General features: G+C 46.4%; 3 long non-coding RNA genes across 3 annotated transcripts in view; 1 reads left to right on the top strand and 2 right to left on the bottom strand.

The window, feature by feature from the left end:
* Nucleotides 1–163: 163 nt before the first annotated feature.
* On the bottom strand, nt 164–1,910 carry LOC310674047. Its single transcript, XR_014509355.1, has 3 exons — nt 1,816–1,910; nt 1,016–1,147; nt 164–463 (listed from the first exon to the last, which is right to left on the bottom strand). It is a non-coding gene; the product is annotated as an uncharacterized lncRNA (long non-coding RNA).
* A 6,542-nt stretch (nt 1,911–8,452) lies between these two features.
* LOC310674537 lies at nt 8,453–10,587 on the top strand. The gene is made up of 3 exons (XR_014509637.1): nt 8,453–8,618; nt 9,291–9,422; nt 10,296–10,587. It is a non-coding gene; the product is annotated as an uncharacterized lncRNA (long non-coding RNA).
* Nucleotides 10,588–14,122: 3,535 nt separating this feature from the next.
* LOC310674019 overlaps nt 14,123–18,676 on the bottom strand; it is a 69,313-nt gene continuing 64,759 nt past the window's right edge. Inside the window, exon 3 of the long non-coding RNA XR_014509322.1 lies at nt 14,123–14,296. This is a non-coding gene — a long non-coding RNA (uncharacterized lncRNA). The remainder of the gene's footprint in view (nt 14,297–18,676) is intronic.

Genomic DNA, 18,676 nt, shown 5'->3' with positions numbered 1-18,676 from the left:
CCCCTCAACCTCCTTCAGATCTGGGCCAATTCCCAATTCCACTGGTTTGCACAGAAACACCTGTCATTTACTCCCAAATCAAAGTCACAGTATGGAGTGGAAGTGGCAGAGCCCCCACCCCAACCCAGCGTCCCTTTTCATACAAGGCACCACCACACAGAGCTTTCCAATGCTTGCATTTATTGAAAGGAAAAGCTAAAGCAAATAAGCAGGCGTATCCAATCCAAACCCAGTTACAAAGATGCCAGCCTCACTGAGCACAGCAGGACTTGCTCTGGAGTAAACGGGCAGAAAGGATTGGGCTGTGATGGATCCTTCCCAGAAGCGCCTTCAGCAGCAGCAGCAGCAGCAGCAGCAGCAGCGAGCAAAGAGGTTTCTGCAGATGTGCAGTCAAGACAGCTGCATCAACAGGGAAGAAATGGGGCGGTCTTCCTTTCATCAGAGATGGTGCACAGTTGGTCTGCTGTAGAGTTAAATGGAAAAGAGAGAAAACGACGTGAATATGGGGGGGGGGAGGGTGCTCAAAAGAGGACAGGGACCCCCTGAAGACCAAAGAGCTGAATGCAATCAGAGCTGGGAGTTCATGGCGGTGGGAGTGGGAGGGGGTTAGAGTTGGTTAGAGTGTGACCTTCTGCTGAATGTGCAGAGGTTGGGAGAGCTCTCCATCCCGAACCCAAATGCCTCCTTACATGGTCTGTTGCTTATAATCCAAAACATCTGGTGGCCACCTGGTTGACAAAGGCTGCCCTCCAGGCTTTTAAAAGCCTTGTTTCGCATGCGGCTCATTCTCTAAGCTCCAAGTGGCTCCAAATGTCATTAGGGAATTCTCAAGGGCCAAACCCAAAACAGTCATTCGGGAGAATCTAGCAAGCGCCACCCCTCCACTCCGTGGCTGTTAAGGGTCAAAGACAGGGGGAAGAAGCAGAGCTGTAACTCTCAGGCCTTTGGGGTCGTGTCTCTTTGAGATGCCACAGACTTATTTCCAGGCACAGGTATGGTTTTGCCTATAACTCACCTTAGCTGCGCTTGCAGCAACGCCTGTCTCCTGAACACTTCCCAATCTCTTTCTCGCCTTTGTTGCAGGTTTTTCTGCAGCTGCCCCCATTGTTCTGGCAATCCTGGGTGGGACGTTGAGCTCCGGTGAAATCTGCAGGGGAAAGCGAAGAGAAAAGCAAATTGAGAGAGAGAGAGAGAGAGAGAGAGAGAGAGAGAGAGAGAGAGAGAGAGAGATGCAACTACCAAGGAGAGGATCTACCTGGGAAGGTTGGTCCAGAACACCTGGAGGGCACCAGGTTGGGGGAGGTTAGTGCAGGATGAATGCAGGAAAGGGGGCTGGGATAGAGAGTGAGACCCTCCCCTTCCCCTCTGCACCTTCAGAAGGAGGGCTGACCCAAGGCAATCACTGGTGTCCTTGGGGCACTGGAAACCTTGGAGAGAGAAGTTATTTTGCCCAGGAAACTGGCCCACTCTCTTCTCCACCACAAAGCTGAATGCATTGAAATGTGTTATTGCAGATTTTATAGCAACAGCTTCTTTGGATCAGATTCCATATTTTAGGATTGCAAGGACAATCAGATCCTAAGAGCCTGGCTGCTGGATCAGGTCAAAGGGCCCACATCTAGTCCATCAACCTGTTCTCACAGCGGCCATCCAGATGCCCCATTTGGGAAGTTCTGAATGGGGACAGAGGGGCAAGAGAATTCCCCACCCTTCCCTTTGCGATTCCCTGCAAGTGGTATTCAGAGGCAGGTTAAAAAGGAATAAAGTAGAGAGCTGTGGCGCTCAAAGAAGAAGCATCTGAGAAGAAGGCCTTACCTGGAGCCACCAGCATCAGGACGAGGAAGGCGAGAGAGATGAGGCAGAAGATCTTCATGGCTGGAGGTTGGTGGGAATCCTGGAGATGCCTGAAGCCAAGCGGAAGAGCAGTTGACAGGAAGGAGAGGTGCCCCTACTTATAGGTGGCTGGAGGACTGCTGAAACCTTGTGGGAAACCAAATGTCTTTTACAGGATAGATGTCACAATCCCTGTGGGGCAGAAGAAGATGAGAACTGCTGTCTGGATTTGAGTAATGCTCTAGTGCAAAACCACATATGGAAGAATGACCACAAACCAGGCTAGTGTCACTGACTGACAAAGAGAAGCAAAGAGAGTTGTTTCTGAAACTATGGCATCGGAGAATTAATTTCCCAGCTATGCATTGAGTTTACCATGAAGTTAATAGAGGAAAAGCACGTTCTTGGAGGAGAAGGCTATCAGGGCTGTTTCTCACATGTGTGTTTCTGGTAGCCTCCTTGTTACCATTCCCAACAATGGTTGACTCTTGTAGGCTGCTGGTCTGATCCAGCAGGGATCTCCTTATGCCCTTTTCAGAATTAAGGTTTCTTCAGATAATGCATTTTATAAAGATCCTTCACAGCACACAGTTAAAGAATGGATTTTGCTCCTACAGGAGATAAAGGTAAAGGTAAAGGTACCCCTGCCCATACGGGCCAGTCTTGACAGACTCTAGGGTCGTGCGCCCATCTCACTCAAGAGGCCGGGGGCCAGCGCTGTCCGGAGACACTTCGGGTCACGTGGCCAGCGTGACATCGCTACTCTGGCGAGCCAGAGCCGCACACGGAAACGCTGTTTACCTTCCCGCTAGTAAGCGGTCCCTATTTATCTACTTGCCCCCGGGAGTGCTTTCGAACTGCTAGATTGGCAGGAGCAGGGACCGAACAACGGGAGCACACCCCGCCGTGGGGATTCGAACCGCCGACCTTTCGATCGGCAAGCCCTAGGCGCTGAGGCTTTTACCCACAGCGCCACCCGCGTCCCTACAGGAGATAGTGCCACCAAATTAGATGGTTTTGAAAGGCTCTTCCTTGTAGTTTATCAATGCCTACTGGTAACCCACTGTATGTGTTTGGGTTCCCTTCATGTGACTGGGGAACTGCCTTGGAAAATTCAAAGAACAGTCAGTTTGGAAGGATGATTCTGTTCTGGCTCACGTACTGCTGAAATGAATGTCTCCTATTTCCCTGGCAAAAACACAAGGAGGACCCCACTGGCAAGCAATCCATTGAAACATGACAGTGTGATTTCTTAGCAACCTTTTGAGGTCATGCCTTTACATTTCCATATTTAGAGGACAAATAGAGGGGGAAATGAAAAGCATATCTTCTCAGAGATCCTTACAGTTTGCTTCAACTTTGCATTTCAATGTTTGATGAGGGCCAAAAAGGGGGCTTATTTGTAAATAAATTAACATCCATATGTCGTTCTTCTGCTTTCCATTTTTTGTTTATTTTGGATGCTGAAGGTTCTGTGCTATTTCCCCCTCACCAGTGTTGAAGCAATGATTCTTCAACATCAACTTCGTTGGACTGGTCATGAGGTTTAGATGCCTGATTATCGTCTTCCAAAGCGACTACTCTATTCCCAACTTCAGAATGGAAAGCGTAATGATGGTGGACAATAAAAGAAATGTCCACTGTGGCAGGGAGTAAGAATGCAAGTCTTGCAGTCCTTGTTGGGATGGGGACCAAAAGGGGAAGATGGGAGATCTGGACACAGGTCACACCACAGCCTTCACCAACCTGGTGCCCTCCAGAAGTTTAGGACTACTACTCCCATCGCCCCATGTAGGACCATGTGAGGCTGAGGCTCGTTGGAGTTTTTACCGTTCTATACCGCTTGTTTGTGAAAACAGCCTCTCAGTGGTTTACAAAGGAGAGTGTGAGCTTGTGGGAGAGAGCAAGGGGTGCTGGACTAGACAGGCCTTTGGGCTGGTCCTTTTCAGGGCTCTTCTCATGCAAAGTCCTTCAGATCCACATCTCATACCATCATTTCCACCTGGGCTTTCTCTCCACCATCTGCAACTCAATGGCTTGTCTCCAAATTCACAAATTGAATCCTGATTCCTCTCCTCTCCCTGGACAGAGGTGGAAATTGGTCTTTCAAATTTCAGTAGAGCCTGGTGCAAGGACAAAACTCAGCACCCCTCCATGCACCTCATGTGGGAAAACACTTTCCTAAACCCACCTCTGCCCCAGGTACCACCAAATCTGATCTGGAGGGTCATTCTAAACTTTAGAGCAGATTTTGAGGTGCCTGGGGGGAGTATTCAGGAGAGAGGAGGGAAATGTCCTATATCAAGCAGAAATCTCTTCCCTGAACAGGACAGCAGCCTTGGAAACAACCCAATTATTCCAGCCCCTAACTGTGCCATTGCCCTTCCAAGCCCTCAATCTGACTCCATATCCATTTTTCCAAAGGAAGGGCAGGTTTTAATCTCTTTTTCCAAATGGTCTGAATGTGTGTGTTGTGCTGTTTGCATTTTACTTGTGGTGCTGAAGCAACACTTTGTTTTGATATTGTTGGCAATGGCAGGCATTAGTATGAAATTGTGTGCACTGTTGTGAATTTATGTGTCCGTGGGAGAGAGATGGGGGCTCAAAAGTGAGGGTCACACTCTCATATTATTCTGGGGGAGGAGTATTACTGCAATGTCGTGAGCTGTTGGCCTGTGCTGTGTCCTGTCCTGTGAAACGTCCAGGGCATCTGCTCCTCTTTTGCAACCTACACAGACATGGGACGTCTTCAGCATCCTTTCCCAAGAGACTGAAGTGCAAGATGCAGCAGGCAAGGTGGGGAACCTGTGGTCTCACCGCTGAGTTCTGTTTCCTCACCATGTCTGGCTCCAAGGCAGACAAATATTGCTCCATGATCAACCAATGTCCACAGGCTGAAAAGGTGTGTGAAGTAACAGGCATCTGCTTCTGTGAAACACAGTGGAATTGGGAATTGGCCCAGATCAGAAGGAGGTTGGGGGGGGGAGGTTGGTGAGAGTGAGGGACAACAATGCCAGGTCGAAATGGAGCAAAATGGCGTTTATCATAGAATCTTAGAATTGTATATTTAGAAGGGACCCTGAGAGTCATCTAGTCCAAACTTAACAATCCCTGACAGGTGGACATTGAATCTCTGCTTGATAACTTCCACTGAAGACGAGTCCACCACCTTCTTTAAAATAATAATAATAATAATAATTAAAAATAAATAAATAAATAAATAAATAAGTTTTATGACAAATTTTGTGATACCCACTGCTGGTAAAATAATCACAAAATAAATCCCCAATTACCCCCTCCCCCATGACTTTCCCCAACATCCCCTTCTGGTTTTTAACACATTAATTTCTTCTGCTTATCATCTAATCCCTTATGTAATAAAATTAACAATTATACATTATAATTATCTTCTTAATATTTTAACCACATACTCATGTTTTCTATTTATATTTTGTTGGTTGTAAGTGTTTAGTTAAACCCTGCAAGTGAGTCCATTTCCCTACATTGTTTCTTTAAATACATCACAAAAGGTTCCCAGTCATTTAAAAAATATCTATTGTCCTTATCTTTAAGTCAGCTTTGACATTTCAGCATATTCCATCAGTTTCTCTTGCCATTTCTTCGCTTTTCCACCATTGAGCTAATAAAGTTCTAGCTGCTGTTGTAGCATACATAAATAATTTCTTCTTGTCTTTTGGCAAATCTGTAATGCCTAATATAAAAAGCTTCTGGTCTTTCAACAAAGGTTATCTTAAATGTTCTTTTCATTTCATTACAGATCATATCCCAATAATTTTTAATTATTTTACACTTCCACCACATGTGAAAGAACGTACCTTCATTTTCTTTACAGAGTCCACCACCCTCTGAGGCAGTCCATTCCATAGTCAACCAACTCTTACCCTCAGAAACATCTTCCTCTTGTTCAATCAGAATCTTCATTCATGGAATTAGGATCCATTGGTTTGGGCCCTACCTTCCAGAGCAGGATAAAGCAAGTCTGCTCTATCTTTCACGAGGCATACCTTGAGATATTTGAAGTTGGCTCTCAGATCTCATTTTATCCAAGCTAAGCATGACCTACCCCATTCCTCCATTCCACCATTCCTCATCAGGCTTCACTCTCAGACCCTGGATTCTCTTGGTCACCCTCTTCTGCACACCTTCCAGCTTGTCAACATCCTTCATAAATGGTGATGACCAGAACTGGGCACAGGACTTTAGGTGGGGTCTGACCAAGTCAGAAGAGAGGTGGGACTACAACTTCATTAACACACATGAGGATTACTGATGGAAAACTGGATAGGCCCTCAAGTGTCAACAGAGTTTTGGGGTCCAGAGCCTGCAGGTTCTTGGTGTACCCTCATGGGGTGTGAACTGGTGGTGACTGACTAGCACCGAGACCTTGGAGTCATAGTAAAGAGCTCCCAGAAGATGTGGGCCCCATGTGCGGCAGCTGTGAAAAAGATGGATTCCGTGCAAGGGATCATTAGGAAAAGGATAGGAATGTGAAGTGCCCATATCATCTTGTCATTATGCAAATTTACGGTGTGACCACATTTGGAATCCTGCACAGTTCTGGTCGCCTCACCTGGAGAAGAAGATTGTAAAGTAGGAAAAGTTTCCCTCAGCCTCACATGGTCCTCCTGCATGCTGGGGGTGATGCGAGTTGTAGTCCCAAACATATGAGGCACGAGGTTGCAAAGGCTATGGTGTGGACAGGTGTGAGTTGTGATCTATGTCCAGATCTCTGGTCTTCCCCCTTTGTTCTTTGGTTTTTTTGTTTGGCTAAGGCTTTTCTGTTAGATCTTCTTGTCAACACATACTATGCTACAGCAGCAGCTAAAAAAGCCAATGCAATTCTGGGCTGCATCAATAGGAGTATAGCATCTAGATCAAGGGAAGTTATAGTGCCACTGTATTCTGCTCTGGTCAGACCTCACCTGGAGTACTGTGTCCAGTTCTGGGCACCACAATTCAAGAAGGACACTGACAAACTGGAACGTGTCCAGAGGAGGGCAACCAAAATGGTCAAAGGCCTGGAAACGATGCCTTATGAGGAACGGCTAAGGGAGCTGGGCATGTTTAGCCTGGAGAAGAGGAGGTTAAGGGGTGATATGATAGCCATGTTCAAATATAGAAAAGGATGTCACATAGAGGAGGGAGAAAGGTTGTTTTCTGCTGCTCCAGAGAAGCGGACACGGAGCAATGGATCCAAACTACAAGAAAGAAGATTCCACCTAAACATTAGGAAGAACTTCCTGATAGTAAGAGGTGTTTGACAGTGGAATTTGCTGCCAAGGAGTGTGGTGGAGTCTCCTTCTTTGGAGGTCTTTAAGCAGAGGCTTGACAACCATATGTCAGGAGTGGTCTGATGGTGTTCTCTGCTTGGCAGGGGGTTGGACTCGATGGCCCTTGTGGTCTCTTCCAACTCTATGATTCTATGATTCATACATAAAAAGATAGCATAGATATAAAACATAAACATATGATAGTAATAATAACATATCTATATTCTCCCAAGATTATTTAAATCCCCTGTGTCTTGAATCAAACTTCCTTTTCATTCATTCCAAGGTTTCCTAGAGAGCCAGTCTGGTGTAGTGGTTAAGAGCAGTAGTCTCGTAATCTGGGGAACCGGGTTCGATTCCCCGCTCCTCCACATGCGGCTGCTGGGTGACCTTGGGCCAGTCACACTTCTTTGAAGTCTCTCAGCCCCACTCACCTCACAGAGTGTTTGTTGTGGGGGAGGAAGGGAAAGGAGAATGTTAGCCGCTTTGAGACTCCTTAAAGGGAGTGAAAGGCGGGATATCAAATCCAAACTCTTCTTCTTCATCTTCTTCTCCTCCCTATAGTTAAACTACGGAACTCACTTCAACAAGAGGCAGTGTTGCATGGCTTTAAAAGCAGATTGGGCAAACTCATGACTTGATCTGCCTTTCAATGGCAACTTGCCATGATGGCTTCTTCCTGCCTCTTCCTGCAAATGGCACTTAGGGTCCAGTTGTGACCAGCTTCACCCGTATCCCACAAGGAAGACCTTTTCAAACCCATCTAAGGTGGCAGCTGCCACTATGTTTGAAGGAGCAAAGTAAATACTTTAAGAGTGTGCTGTGAAGGACCTCTTATACAAATGCATCATCTGAATGAATTTTAACTCTGCAAAGGGCATTAGAAGAGCTTTGCTGGATCAGGCCAATGGCCTACAAGATTCAAGTATCTTGTTCTCACAGGAATAACCAGAAGCCAACGGAAACAAAATTTGGGAGCAACAGCAACCCCCTTGCTTCTGATTCTGAGAAATGGAGTTCAGAGGCCAACAGTTGAGGGAGAACATAGCCATGATGGCCAGCAGCCCTGATAGCGCTCTCCTCCAAGAAATAAAATATCTGTAATCTCAAGGCATTCTTGGGAAATTCCTTCATCGATGGCAGCATATTTGAAACAACCCAATTCCCTCTCTTTGACAGTCAGTGATGCTACCCAGGTTTGTGGTCATTCTTCCATATGTGGTTTTGCACAAGAGCATTACTCAAATCCAGACAGCAATTCTCATCTTCTTCTGCCCTGCAGGGATTGTGACATCTATGCTGTGATAGACATTTGGTTTCCCACAAGGTTTCATCAGTCCTCCATTCACCTATAAGTAGGGGGACCTCTCCTTCCCCAGACAACTGCTGTTCCACTTGGCTTCAGGCATCTCCAGGATTCCCACCAACCTCCAGCCATGAAGATCTTCTGCCTCCTCTCTCTCGCCTTCCTCGTCCTGATGCTGGTGGCTCCAGGTAAGGCCTTCATCTCAGATGCTTCTTCTTTGAGCACCACAGCTCTTTACTTTATTCCTTTTTAACCTGCCTCTGAATACCACTTGCAGGGAATCCCAAAGGCATGGGTGGGCAATTCTCTTGACCCTCTGTCCCCATTTAGAACTTCCCAAATGGGGCATCTGGTTGGCCACTGTGAGACCAGGTTGATGGACTTGATTCCAGCAGCCAGGCTCTTAGGATCTGATTGCCACCCCAATCCTAAAGTATGGAATTTAATCCAAAGAAGCTGTTGCTATAAAATCTGTAATAACACATTTCAGTGCAATCAGCTTTGCGGTGGGGAAGAGAGTGGGCCAGTTTCCCGGGCAAGAGAACTTCTCTCTCCAAGGTTTCCAGTGCCCCAAGGACACCAGTGATTGCCTTGGGTCAACCCTCCTTCTGAAGGTGCAGGGGGGAGGGGGAGGGTCTCACTATCTATACCAGTCCCGTTTCCTGCATTCATCCTGCACCAGCCTCCCCCAACCTGGTGCCCTCCAGGTGTTCTGGAGCAACCTTCCCAGGTAGATCCTCTCCTTGGTAGTTGCATATCTCTCTCTCTCTCTCTCTCTCTCTCTCTCTCTCTCTCTCTCTCACACACACACACACACACACACACACACAATTTGCTTTTCTCTTTGCTTTGCCCTGCAGATTTCACCGGAGCTCAGCGTCCCACCCAGGATTGCCAGAACAATGGGGGCAGCTGCAGAAAAACCTGCAACAAAGGCGAGAAAGAGATTGGGAAGTGTTCAGGAGACAGGCGTTGCTGCAAGCGCAGCTAAGGTGAGTTATAGGCAAAACCATACCTGTGCCTGGAAATAAGTCTGTGGCATCTCAAAGAGACACGACCCCAAAGGCTTGAGAGTTACAGCTCTGCTTCTTCCCCCTGTCTTTGACCCTTAACAGCCATTGAGTGGAGGGGTGGCGCTTGCTAGATTCTCCCAAATGACTGTTTTGGGTTTGGACCTTGAGAATTCCCTAATGACATTTGGAGCCAATTGACTCCATCAGCTTAGAAAACAGGAGCTGGAGAACCGAGCTCAAGGTTTTTGAAAGCCTGGAGGGCAGCCTTTGTCAACCAGGTGGCCACCTGATGTTTTGGATTATCAGGCCCAGATTGTGTAAGGAAGCATTTGGGTTTGGGATGGAGTCCTCTCCTGACCTCTGCACATTCAGCAGAAGGCATAGCTGTCAACTTTCAGATTTGAAAATAAGGGATCAGCAGCCTTGAAAATAAGGGAGCAACAGCCTCTCCTGCCAGGGACAGTCTAAGGGGTATCTAACAATCTGGGATAGCAGCGGGAAGCAGCGGGAAACGGCGCGGGAATAAGGGAATTTCCCGCAAAGAAAGGGAAGCTTGACAGCTATGGCAGAAGGTCACACTCAAACAAACTCTAAAGAGCTGAACTAAGGTCTGAGGCAACCACCTCCCCCATGAAATCCCAACTCTTATAGCATTATTTATTATTATTATTTATTATTATTTATTATTATTATTATTATTATTATTATTATTATTATTATTATTATTTATTATTTATTATTATTATTATTATTATTTATTATTATTATTATTATTATTAGGCTTTGTTCTTCTAGGGGGACCCCTGGCCTCTTTCTATACCCCCCCTCATATTCACAATGTTTCCTCTACAGCAGACCCATCACGCATCACCTCTGATGAAAGGAAGACCACCCCGCTTCATTTCTGGAGATGCAGCTGCCTTGACTGCACCTCTGCAGAAACCTCTTTGCTCACTGCTGCTGCTGCTGCTGCTGAAGGTGCTTCTCGGAAGGATCCGTCACAGCCCAACCCTTTCTGCCCGTTTACTCCAGAGCAAGTCCTGCTGTGCTCAGTGAGGCTGACATCTTTGTAACTCGGTTTAGGATGGGATTTGCCTGCTCATTTGCTTAAGCTTTTCCTTTCAATAAATGCAAGCATTGGAAACCTCTGTGTGGTGGTGCCTTGTATGAAAAGGGGCACTGGGTTGGAGTGGGGGCTCTGCTACTTCCTCTCCATATTGTGACTTTTATTTGATTTGGGAGTAACTGGCAGGTGTTTCTGTGCAAACCAGTGGAACTGGGAATTGGCCCATATCTGAAGGAGGTTCAGAGGGGCAGTTGGTGGGAGTGGGGGAAAGCAATGCTAGACACATCCCCTTTCAGGTCAAAATGGAGAAAGATTGTAATTATCATCAGAGAATCCTAGCATTATAGAGTTGGAAGGGACCTTGAGGGTCAACTAGTCGAAGCCAAAGAATCTCTGACAGGTGGCCACCCAATCTCTGCTTAAAATTCCCCACTGAAGGAGAGTCCACCACCTTCTGAGGGAGTCCATTCCACGGTCAAACAACTCTTTCCTTCAATAAGATCTCCCTAGTGTTAGTCGGAATCTCCATTCATTGAATTTGAATCCATTGGTTTGGGCCCTACCTTCCAGAGCAGGAGAAAACAAGCTTGCTCCATCTTCCACATGACAACCCATAAGATATTTGAGGGTGGATATGATATCTCCTCTCAGTCTCCTCTTCTCCAGGCTAAACCTACCCAGCTCCCTCAACCATTTCTCATATGGCTTCATTTCCAGGACCTTGGTCATCTTGGTCCCCCTCCTTTGCACACCTTCCAGCTTGTCAATATCCTCCCTAAACTGTGGTGCCACAGAAAAAGGTGAAACTATTGATAAATTAACACATATGTGGATCACTAAGGGGGTGAATCAGCTGGTGCCAAGGGCCCCAATTGTCAATAGACCGTAGTGGTGCAGAGTCTGCAGCTTCTTGGTGTGCCTTCAAGGGGTCTGAACTGCCAAGGAGCTCAAGGTGGGGCGCACAGTTCTCCCCGTCTTCATTTCATCCTGGCAACAACCCTGTGAGGTAGGCTAGGTTGAAATGTAGTGACTGGCCCAGGGTCACCCATGGCTGGCTGGGAATTTAAAACCTGTCTCCCATTCATAAATATGACTGTCTCTTTAATACCTTAGACCGTCAGGAACCTGACAACATTTCATTTAAGGCCATATCTAGGGGCGGGTTACCAGATGTCCCCGTTTCCTGAGGACAGTCCCCTGATTTGTGAATAACTCCCCGGATAAATTCCATCCCCGGAATGTCCCCGGATTTCATCTAATGTCCCCGGGAAACGCAGCAGCGGCAGTCTCAGCAGCCCGGAGCAGTTGGCTCTGGCTGGCTTCAGGAGCGGCTTGGAAGTCCTCATATGATGGTGGTGCAGGGGCTCCAAGATGCAGCTTCCAAGCTGCCTCCACCTTCCCTGACCCCAGCAACTAAGCTGTGAAGGGAGGCTTCATGCTGCCTATCGGAGCAGCCGCCCAACTCCTACTTGCGTGCAAACAGGAGCAGGGCGGGGATCTCTCCCTTCCCAACTGAGGGATCCCTGCCCCCTCCTGAATGCACGCAAGTAGGAATGAGATTGGGGGTGCTCCGATGGCCTCACCACCGCTGCTCTCGGCTCTCCTCCTCTGCCTTCCATGCGTGACCCACTGTGCACTGCTTCCCCACCACCACCACCACCACCGAAGAACCAACAACTCAGGGGCTACCCAGGCTCATGGAGAAAGGAGATAGAAGCCTCGGAGGAAGGGGAAATGTGGCGGTTGAGGTCAAGGCAGCGGCGGCCTCTCTGCCACTGCCACCAGTGAGCATCAATGTCCTGAACAAGTAGTATTTACTTATTTAATTTTTTTTTATTAGCAATTTCAACAGAACACAACACAATCACATTATTTATTTATTTAAAGTGTCCCCAGATTCATTGAAAAATAATAATCTGGTAACCTTAATCTAGGGAACGGCTGTAGTTGATCCTTTCAAATATGGGGAACGGGCTGTTGTACTTCTCCCAGCATGAAACCTGGAATCTCCGGTATCAAGTCATGTCTGGGGATGCTCTGGCCTTCCAGATGCAATTCCCACCAGTGGCCAATGGTCAGGGGTGGGATCCAGAGTTGTGATCCAAGCAAAATCTGTATCAAGCGGTCTGACCCTTCTTCTTGCTTTGCACCTTAAGACTCACACCAAGGCAAATTTTAGCCCTAGACCAGATTTTTGCCCTCCACCCACAGCCTCATTTGCTTAATATCCAGCCTAAAGAAGCTTTCTGCAGAACTCAAAAGCTTGCACATTGTTTGGTGACCTGTAGTCAGTCAAGTTGAGAGTTGAGAGGAGCTCAGACCTTCCCCAGCCCTGTTTCAGGATATTGTACACATGGAGGAATCTCATGTCTCCATGGAATCCTAACATGGCCTCTCTGTCTTTTTCTATTTATGTGTTTCACACATCATATATTAGAGTCTAAGAGAAAACAAAACCCAGCACACCTTTTCACAACATGGACCTACACAAAGGTTTCCATGGGTTGAAGCTGGTACAAAAATGGTATTATACACCAGTAAGGTTATATCATATTACAAAATCTGGAAGTAAGAGTTGCTGGAGGAAATGTGGAGTGATGGGAACAAACAGTCATATGTGGTGGGACTGTCCGTTAGTTAATGAATTTTGGAAACAGATTGGTATAGAAATATCAGGAATTGTGGGTAGGAAGGTGGAAATATCTAAATTAATGGTTCTTATTACCCTGAGTAGTACTGAGTTAAAAGAGGAATGCAAATGGGTAAAATTGATGGTAATTGCAGCCAGACAGGTTAAAGCGAGAAATTGGAAAAATGCAGAAGAGCTAGGGGTGAACCAATGGAGGAAAAACTGAATATTATAATTTTAGAATACCTAACTGTGAAGATACATAGAATGAAAGGGTTTAAGGTCAGTGAGAAAGAGGAGGATTGGTTTGAGAAGATAATGAATTATTTGAGTAGGTTTGAGCAATTTCGGGCAATTAAAATGTTAAAAGTTAAATACACCTCATGGAAGGAGGAGTGTTAAGGTATACAGTGGTGCCTCGCTAGACGAAATTAATTCGTTCCGCGAGTCTCTTCGTCTAGCGGTTTTTTCGTCATGCGAGGCAACCCTATTAGCGTCTTAGCGGATTAGCGCTATTAGCGGTTTAGCGGCTATTAGCGGCTATTAAAGGCTTAAGGGATTAGCGGATTAGCTGCTAAAAGGCTATTAGCGGTTTAGCGGCTTAGAAAAAGGGGGTGGGGAGCGAAAAAATATCTCAAGACTCGCAAGACATTTTCGTCTTGCGAAGCAAGCCCATAGGGAAATTCGTCCTGCGAACCGCATCGTCTAGCGGGTTTTCCGTCTTGCGAGGCATTCGTCTTGCGGGGTACCACTGTATAGAAGTGTACATATGGTTGATTTGAATATGTTATTGTTGAATATGTATATTATTGAATATTGTATACACAATGTATCATCCGCCTGTGGGGGGGGGGTTCACTATTTGTGTTTTGGTGGTTGGTAACAAATAAAATATATTTTTTAAAACAACAACAACACTGGTTTCCAATGCTTGCATTTATTAAAAAGAATGCATTGAGATTCTCATGAGTAGACAGACAGAGAGGACAGCTCCCTCTTGACTCCTTCCCAGAATCGCCTTCAGCAGCATCAAGCAAAGCGGTTTCTTCCCCAGCAGAGATGGGGGTGCAGTCGAGGCAGCTGCACATCAGAGGAGAGCAGGGTGGTCTTCCTTTCACCAGAGGTCTTGCACTGGAGATCTGCAGAGTTACCCCCCACCTGTGAGAAGAGGAGACACTGTTGAAATGGGTGGTGGTGGTGGTTCTGAAAACCTGAACCAGTGACTCCAACTGGGAGGCAGAAGAGCTGACTGTTGTAGGTGTTCAAATTGCACATGGAGGGTTTGTTTCAGACCTCTGGCTAAATGTGGGGTGTGTTGGGGGGTGTCTCCATCCTGACCCCAAGCCATCTACACCCATCATCACATGACCTTGTAGACTGGGGCTGCTGGGAGTTGTAGTCCTCAGTTGGTAGAATATGAGACTCTTAATGTCAGGGTTGCCAAAGTTTGGCCTGCTTGCTTTGGGAGTTATCATTTCTCAGCTCCTGGAAAGAAAGTCCTACAAGGGCGGGGGCATTCTCAAAACCATAACCTGGAACATGGAACTGAGCAGGTGCAGAGAATCTAACACACCTGAAATTGTTTTCAGGATCTGGTTGGTGAACGAAACCATCACTCCCCAACATAAAGGCAAGTTCTGATGGGTAATACTTTGAATGCTGGCAGCATGAGATTAGATTGGGACCTTATGATGGAGACATTGTGTGGGAAGGGACGGACAGAAGGCAGTACATTGGAGGACTCAATGAAAGGCTCCAGAAGGAGATTGCGGCTAAACATCACAAATAATTTTCAGATGGTAAGAGCTGAATGAAAGTGAAACGGTCTCCTTCAGGAGGTTGTGGGCTTTCTTGGAGTTTTCAAGCACAGGTTTGATGGCCATCTGTCATGGACGCTTTAGTTGAGATTCCTACATGGCAGGGGGTTAGACTGGATGACCCTTGGAGTTCCTTCCAATTCTACCATTCTATGAGTCATTGTTTCTTTAACAGAGGAACAGGAGCAGGTACGTAGTGCAGATCCAGATAAGCCATGACAAATTTGAGCAGGACACTTAACCCTTCCCCTTCCAGTCATTGCAGGATGTGTGGGTTCCCTTCCAACTCTACAAAAACAACCTTCACAGAGATGCTTCACGTGGGTTGCCTTTGCTATCTGAGGAAGTGGCAAGCCAAAGACGGGTTTCCTTTCCAGGCTAAGAGAAATTGCACTGGCTCCCGGTGGAGTCCAGGGTCAGGTTTAAGGTGCTGGTTTTGACCTTTAAAGCCCTATGCGGCCTAGGACCCACGTACCTACAGGACCGCCTCTCCTCGTATGCCCCACGGAGGACCTTAAGGCCCACAAATAACAGCACTTAGGAGGTCCTGAGCATCAAGGAGTTTAGATTGTTTTCAACTAGGGCAGGGTCTCTTCAGCACTGGCCCCAACGTGGTGGAATGCTCTGTCACAAGAGACTAGGGCCCTGCAGGACTTGACATCTTTCCGCAGGGCCTGCAAGACAGAGATGTTCCGCCTGGCCTTTGGTTTGGACTCAGTCTGACCCTTAAGTTTCCCTCCCCGTATGGTTTTGATTTATCAGCTACTTTAAAATGAGGCTACATTTTAAATTGCATTTTAACCTGTATTTTAAATTGTGGGCCCCCCCTTTTCCTCCCCCCCTCCTTCCCCCCTATTATGTTTTTACTGTTTTACTGTGATTTTATTAGTGTTAGCTGCCCTGAACCTGGCTCTGGCAGGGAAGGGTGGGGTATAAATAATAATTATTATTATTATTATTATTATTATTACTAAATGGTGCCTGTGGATGGAAACGGAACTGTACGTCACATACCTTTGGGGTCGTCTCTCTTTGAGACAAAGTTATAATTTGACCTAACTCACCTTAACGGCAACAAACTCTGCGTCCTGTGCATTTAGCAATTTCTGTTTTGCCTTTCCAGCACCTCAAATAATGGCAGCTCCCGCCAGCAAGGCGACATGCTTCCTTAGCACTTTGGGCTCTGGTGAAATCTGAGGGAGGAAAAAGAACCATTTGAAGCTGGATCTGCACCCCCAGAATTGACCTTCTTGTGGGATGTGAAACACAAGAGTAGTCAAGTGCAACAGTCCTAGAGTGAACATGTTTACACATGGGGAGGAATGTTTGTCCAGCCAGCAGGTCAACTTCCTGTTTCCTTCTGGGCTGGGACAGACTTCCTCTGCATGGGACTAGAGGTGGGCGTGGCCTCACCTGTGCAGGTAACGACAAAAGCACATGGCAGGGCAGCCATCATCTCTCTCTTTTTGACTACATGCATCGAAGAAGAAACATCTGCTTAGCTAAAGATGCTCTCTTGGCCTCTAGCCAAGAGAAGACAAAGGGACTGTTTCCTTATGAGATAGTTTCCAGGTGTATGTTACTTTTCTAAGCTAAGTCTGCCTTCTGGGATCCGACTGTGAGCAGAATGTGAGTGAGTAAACTCTTTTTATACTTTTATAGAAGACTGTGTCGTGTCTTGTTGTTTATGAGGGAATAAAGGGAAAATACCAGAACAGTTATTATAGAGGCTTTAGCGAGCCTGAGCAAACGCATCCGCTGTGAGTTTAAAAAGGGGGATGTTACTCTGCTAAATTGTGCACTTGTTAACACAAGTTGAAAAGGATGTAATCAAACAATATATCCTCTCCTGCATCCCTGAATATTCCCACACTTCTGCACCTTCAGCTCTTCTTCCCTGATAACCCTGCTGGGCAAGAAACCTGGAGGGGGCCACGTTGGGGGAGGCTGGTGCTGGATGAATGCAGGGAAAGGGTCTGGGGTGGAGAGAGAGACCCTTCCCCTCCCGCCTGCAGCTTCAGCAAAAGAGCTGAGCCAAGGCGGTCAGGAAGGCTGCGTCAGAGAGACTGGCTACAAGAAATCCCTACTATTGCGGAGTGGCAGACGAAAATGATGAACTATGCGGAGTTAGCCAAGCTGACCGGCAGGATTTGGGATCAGGATGATCAGAGATTCCAGGAAAGTTGGAGTAAATTTATTGTGTATCTAAAAGATAATTGTAAAACCTTAAAAACACTGGCAGGACTGAAATGACTCCTACAATGATAAGAGGTTGAATACTAAAATATGCGATTTAAGAGAATAAGGGATACCCGTTGAAGGGAAGGAGGGAAGTTGCAAGTTCGGCAGAGCTAAAAGTATATATGTGGTTTGATGTATTGTATAAGACTGTGTTAAGAAAATAATAAAAATTTATGGGGGGGGAGAGAGAGACTGGCTACCCTTTGGGGTCTCTGGCAACCTTGGAGATAGAAGCCCCCTTACTCAGGGAACTGGCCCACTCTCTACCCCACTGCAAACCTGAATGTACTGAATGTACTGAAATGTAATTTAACATCTTAAAGCAATTACTATGGATGATATTTCATTGTCAGGGAACTGCCATCGGAGCGGGAGGTGGAGAGGAGGCTCCAGAACTCTGGTGAAGAGGGTCCCAGTAGGGAGAGAGGCAGCCCCATCCGCTGGGGAAGGAAATCAGCGTGACACCAGTGGAGAAGGGGGGCAGATGGGGGAATCGGAGAGGTGGCTCCAGGACTCTTCACAGGAGACCAGCAGAGAGGGGAGTAGTACTCCGCTGCCCACACCCACTTTGTGCAGAAAACTTCCGCGCAGGCAAAGGGGAAGGGGACTGGGCGTCAAACATATGCTACAACAGCAGCAAGAATATTCATCGCAAAGTATTGGAAGACACAAGAACTACCCACTCTGGAAGAATGGCAGATGAAGGTGATGGACTATATGGAACTGGCAAAAATGACTGGCAGAATCAGATACCGGGGAGAAGAGATGGTGGAGGAAGATTGGAAGAAATTTAAAGATTATTTACAGAAATATTATAAAATTAATGAATGTTAGAACGATGTTGGATGGAGGTTAAAGGGTTATTCAAGGAGAATAGAAAATTGGAAGGTTAAAAAAGATGAAGAATTTAAGGTATAACACACTAAGATAAAGATAAGGATAAGACAGAGGGAAGGGATTTGCTGATTAAATATTTGAATTGGAATACAGAGAGGGGAGGTGTGGGGAAGTCTGGGAAATAAGCGAATGTAAGTAATATTATGAAAATGGAATTGTTTTTATTTGTTTTTACTTGTTTCTCTTTTTTTGTTTTTTGGTGTTTTCTTTTTTCCTTTTTTCTATGTGAAAATTTTAATAAAATATTATGAAAAAAAGAAAAGAAAGAGACTGGGTGTCAAACAGCTTCTATGCTGGAAGAGGTTTAAGAAACGCCCACTAACGGATTCTGCCAGCTATTGAGGCAGCCACGGAACTTGGGGCTGTCCAGACAGAAAGGGTTCAACCAGGCAACCTAGCCAGGAGTAACGGCAACTTATGCACGAGAAACCCCTAGAACCATTACATTCATGTTTCAAGATTAGTATTACAGTGAGAACATAGAAAGAGCCTGATTTCTGGATCAAGCCAAAGGAAACACATTGCTCTTCAAGTGGCCGACCAGATGCCCCGTTTGGGAAGTTCTCAAGGAGGACAGAGGGGC

Source organism: Podarcis tiliguerta (genome assembly GCF_965153285.1).
Source record: "Podarcis tiliguerta genome assembly, chromosome: 3".
Classification (NCBI taxonomy): Eukaryota; Metazoa; Chordata; class Lepidosauria; order Squamata; family Lacertidae; genus Podarcis; species Podarcis tiliguerta.
The sequence above is the reverse complement of the archived record's forward strand: the minus strand, read 5'-3'. Positions and strand labels throughout refer to the sequence as shown.